The sequence below is a fragment of the Loxodonta africana genome, chromosome 19 (genome assembly GCF_030014295.1).
Source record: "Loxodonta africana isolate mLoxAfr1 chromosome 19, mLoxAfr1.hap2, whole genome shotgun sequence".
NCBI lineage: Eukaryota > Metazoa > Chordata > Mammalia > Proboscidea > Elephantidae > Loxodonta > Loxodonta africana.
The window spans coordinates 55,924,266-55,929,547 of record NC_087360.1 but is presented as its reverse complement, the minus strand read 5'-3'; the positions used below and the strand labels follow the sequence as shown (position 1 = coordinate 55,929,547).

General features: G+C 41.2%; 1 pseudogene; it reads right to left on the bottom strand.

The window, feature by feature from the left end:
* Positions 1–470: 470 nt before the first annotated feature.
* LOC100667970 (zinc finger protein 215-like) lies at positions 471–2,453 on the bottom strand (annotated as a pseudogene).
* Positions 2,454–5,282: the final 2,829 nt, after the last annotated feature.

The window sequence follows — 5,282 nt, the reverse complement described above, 5'->3', positions numbered from 1 at the left end:
TTTAATGTAGTTTTTAAAGAATACATATAAAAAAATACATGACAAAAACAATACATCTATCTTCCATTGCGGTTGATAACCCTGTCCCAATTCTAGTTTCTACCCATTACTAGGACAACCAAGGATATAATCAGGGGTGGAGTAATTGGCTGTCACTGTAGATTTTGCCATTAATTCCGAGATTTCAGTCCTTAAAAGTGTCCTTCTGTGTTCTCATGAACTCCTGTTTTCTTGTGACTTTTTTAAATAAAGGACTGAAAGTTTGAGTTTTATTAAATATCAGTTCTTAGAATATTGCTTGGCTTCTCCCTAATGTCTACTTCATCAATAGATCAGATGAATATATACTATAGATCCCATGTATCAGTTAGGGAAAAGTGAGTATAATGGATATAAGAAAATTTGTATGGTGATATGATTTAACTTTAGACCCTTGTGTCTTCATTTGGGAGCCTGGAATAGCTTCCTCAAACAGATTTCTGTCCCATTAAAGATCTCTCTCCAATATTAATTATCACATCAATTAAATAATTCTCTCTGGCAAACACTTTTTCACATTCTGTATATTCATGGGATTCCCTCAAACATGAATTTCTGGAAGTTGAATGAGTTCTGCCCTCTGATTGGAGGCAATCTTGTGTTTCTTCCTTTTACAGTACTTCCTCAAGCATGAAGTTTTTGGTGTTTAATAAGGTTTGGCCTCCTGAAGAAGGTTTTCTCACATTCCTTACGTTTGAATGGTTTCTCTCCTGTAGGAGTCATTTGATGTCGAATAAGGAAGGAGCTTCGTTTGAAGGATTTTCCACAGTCAACACATTCATAGGGATTATTTCCAGAATGGAGCATTTGATCTTTATTACTGTCTTCATTCTTACTGAAGTTGTTTCCACATCCATTATTTTTCATAGATCTTTGCTTCAGTATGAATTTTCTGATGTCTATTAAGGTACATTGGCTCAAGAATCTCCCACATTCACTGCATTTATATGGTTTTTCTCCTGTGTGAATGACCTGATGTCAAATAAGGGATGAACTCCGGCTGAAGAATTTCCCACATTGAAAACATTCATAGAAATTCATGGTGGTATGAGTTTCTTGGTGTAGAAAAATATCTACTCTGTTTCAAGGTATTCCCACATTCATTATATTCTGAATGTTGCTTACCTATGAAGTCTAAATTAAATTTGAAATTGGTTTTAAATTTATTACACTCTGGGAATCCCTTTCTCATATTCAGCATATTTAAAGTCTCTCTCCTTAGTGTGGATTGTCTTCTGAATGAAAGTTTCCTGTGGCAAATATATGTTCTGATTTTCCTGGTTTCTATATAACCAACTTTTATCTTTCCAGGCATCTAAGGAAGAGAATCTGCTTCTCATAATCACTTCATGGGATGATTCTTCTCTGGAAATCCTCTGCTTTAGAACTAAATCTTGGTTTTCTGAAATAGTCTCCCTGTCAAAAATGGTCCTTCTTGGGATTTCTCCCTCCATGATCTGTGGTTTTTTCTTACTCTCCAACTTGGAGATCTCAATTGGTTTGGAAAGTAGATGCTCTTTACGCAATAAACTCAGGTTCCTGTAGTTCTCCAGCATCACATCCCTGTACAGGTTCTTTTCAGCAGGGTCCAGTTGTCCCCACTCTTCCTTGCTGAATTCCACAACCACATCTTTGAATGTCACTGATTCCTGGGATTTGCCTGTCATTGAGTCAGCTTCTGTTTCCTCCTCCTTGATGCCGTCCTTCTGGAGGGCAGAATCCTTACAGGGTAGGTTTTTGTCTTTAAGTCTTTCAATCACATCCTCCAAGTGGGTCACCACCTCTTTGCTGTTCTTTGGATGTTGTAATTTCACCCAAGTCCTGACCTCTTCAGGGAGAATTATGAGGCACTGTTTCAGCACCAATAACTGTAACATATGATTCTTTGTATGAATCTCTGGTCTCAGCCACCAAATGCAGGGCTCCCAGAGTTGGCTTAGGGATTCATGAGGCCTAGCCACTTCTAGATACTGGAACTGTCTGAACTTTTGACAAGAGGCCTCAGAGTCATACATCTCCATTATTTGAATGGTTTCCTTCTTCCGAAACACATCTGCTCTCAGGAGCTTATTTTGTTTACACGGAGCTGGGTTTTGAGGCTTTGAGATGGCCATCAACTCTTTCAGAGGCTGCATCATCCTAGATAGAACTCCCCCTGTAGTTCAAATTCGTTTTTCCAGAAGATTCCAATAATTCTCAAGCTTGGGCTAGACACCTGTGTGCTATATACTATATGCAGTGTGATTTGACCCAAGCTTTTTTAGTATTGTATCTCAGTAAGCAGAAAAGTTCCAGAAGATTCAGATTCAAAGTGAATATTCAGGTACCTGAGAGACCACTTCTAACTTTTCCATGCCTCAAATTCTCCTTTCCGCAGCAAATACTTTCTTCCTCTCCATCGGCTCGCTCTCTCCTTCAGATTCTCCGGCAAAGGCTGAGCTCAGTCACAGTCAGGTGCCAGCTATGAGACCAGCCGCAGAAGTCGCCGTCCTGGAAGGTGCAGGGAGCTGGCGTGGCAGTCACGCTAGAATTATAGGCCAAATCCGGCCCTTAAACCTTGCCGCCATCCAGGAATTTTAGAAAAGCTGCCATCCCAAGCCGCGCCCCGCACCGCCTTCGCGCACGCGCATCAGCTGTCGAAGCAGTACCCGGAAGCTCCAGCAGCTTGAGTCTGTAAAGCGTTCCAAAGGCCTGTTCCTGCTCTTTTTGGGACCAGTCCTGTCTCTCTCCTCAGGCCCCGTCTACTCCGTAGACAAGTACCTAACTTTGGTGCTAAGAAAGGAATCACTCTGCGCTTCTGGTGGGTTAGGAGAGGTACGTATCAGACTTCAGTCGCCTGCCCCATCGTATCAGGGAATACTGGACAAAATATTTCTTACCCATTTGCCTGGAACCAAAAACAGTGACCTAATTTCGACAAGACAGCAACTTTCATTGACTTACTGATTCATCAATTCATTCATTTATTTGTGCATCTGGTAAAGGGTCTTGCAGAAGATCCCAAGTATAGTTTGGTCATGTTAAATATGAGGTGCTTTTGTAATGTCCAAGAGGAGTTGGAGCTTAGAGCTGTCTAGGACTACCAAAAAACCGAAACCAAACCCAGAGCCAGCAAGTCAATTCCGACTCATAGCGATCCCATAGGTCAGAGTAGAACAGCCCCATAGGGTTTCCAAGGAGGGCCTGGTGGATTCGAACTGCTCTTCTTTTGGCTAGCAGCTGTAGCACTTAAACACTACACCACCAGAGTTTCCTGTCTAGGACTAGAGATGTAAAATTTGTGTCAGTTCTGGAAAGATGGTAATTGATGCTGTGATTAGGGATGAGATTGCAGGGGTGCAGGAGGGGAGGGGAGAGAAAGAGAGAATATAGAGTAAAAAGGAGAAGGACCAGGATTGAACCCTCAGGAACCCTGGTATCATTGGTTGGGTTGGAGAAAATGGATCTGCAAAGGGAACAGGAAAGGATCAGCCAAGTCTTCCTTACTGTGGAGTCACTGGCAGGGTTCGAACCACCAACCTTTCAGTTACCCAGGTGTTCAGTTATTCACACCAGAGGGCATCTTCATTAGTCAGTAGGAAAATGCAAATCAAAACCATGATGTGGTACCTCTTCACACTCACTAGGATGGCTGTAATAATTTTAAAAAATGAAAATAAATGTTGGTGAGGATGTGGAGAAATTTGAACCTTTGTCCATTGGTAGGAGCCTTAGTGGCACTATAGTTAAGCACTCAGCTGCTAACTGAAAGGTCAGAGGTCGAACTATCAGCTACTTCAGAGGAGAAAACATGCTGCTTCTGTAAAGATTACAACCTTAGAAACCCTATGGAGCAGTTCCACTCTGTCCCATAGGGTCACCATGAGTCTGAATCAACCTGACAGCAGTGGGCTTGGTTTGGTTTGAGGCCCATTGCTGGTGGGAATATAAAATGATTCAGCCACTATGGAAAAGTTTGGCAGTTCTTCAAAAGTTAAACAGAATTACTATAAAAAAAAAAAAATTTTTTTTTTTTTTTTTTACTATATAACCCAGTAATTCCACTCCTAGGTGTATACCCCCAAAAGTTGTAAACAGGCACTCAAACAAATACATGTACGCTCATGTTTGTTAGGTGCACTTGAGTAGGTTCCAATTCAGTGACCCTTTGTATAACAGAATGAAATACTGCCTGGTCCAACACCATCCTCACAGTCATTGCTGTCCTTGAGTGGCACCATCTTGAACTAATAAGTAGCTCCTCAGAACACTCTGGAGACTATTAGAGGTCTTTGATTTTTCCTGGGGACTGACAAGGACTCTGAGGTTCTGTTGGAGGTGTTTTGGGATCTGAGGTAAAGGTGATCTTCTTACTTTCTCCAACACTTGGTAATGTCAGACTTAAAATATTTTTGACTGTGTAAAATGGTATCTCATTGAACTTTTCATTTGTAGTTTAAATGTTTATAAGTCATTCAGTCTTCCATTTAAGTGAATTTCTTTGTACTGATTTCTCAGCTTAAGGTTTTCCAGATCTCTTAGGTAGTATACAAAGAGATAGACTTTTTTTCTGCCCCGAGCCCTGCCAAGACAGATGCATTTATTGTGGTCTTCCTTTTCTTCTGGGCTGATGTTTCCCTGGTTCATCATTTTTTTAATAGTGTAGCTCTTTGAAGAAGCCTGGCAGTGCAGTGGTTAAGTGATCAGCTGCTAATGGAAAGGTCTGCAGTTTGACCCCACCGGCTGCTCTGAAGGAAAAAGATGTGGCAATCTGCTTCTGTCCCAATATTATTTGGAAACCCTATTATGGGGCAGTTCAACTCTGTCCTGCAGGGTCGCTATGAGTCAGAATAGACTCAGCAGCAGCGGGTTTAGTTTTGGTTTGTTAGCTCTTTGAGAATTCTAGATTTTTTTGAGAGATTGTGGAGTATTTCAAATCCCACCTTGAACAGGGCCCAGACTGTTTTCAATTGCCTGTGGAGTCTTTAAAACCAAAGGGTCTTTGTTCTCAAAACTGTCCAATTTCCCTGAAAGTTTGTTTCCACTTTGTTTTACAGATCTCTGTCTTTTTTGTTTCTCCCACTTGAGGATTTCCCTAATTTCTTGTGTGCTCATCTAGCTATTTGAACATCGTAATATTTGTCTAACACATTTGGGTGCTTTGTATCAGAAGTGTTTCACTATGTCTAGTTTGCAGTAGTGCCAGAAACAGAAATTGCCTTTCATGGTCTGGCTCAATCCACCCTCTTCCCTGAAGCCTAATC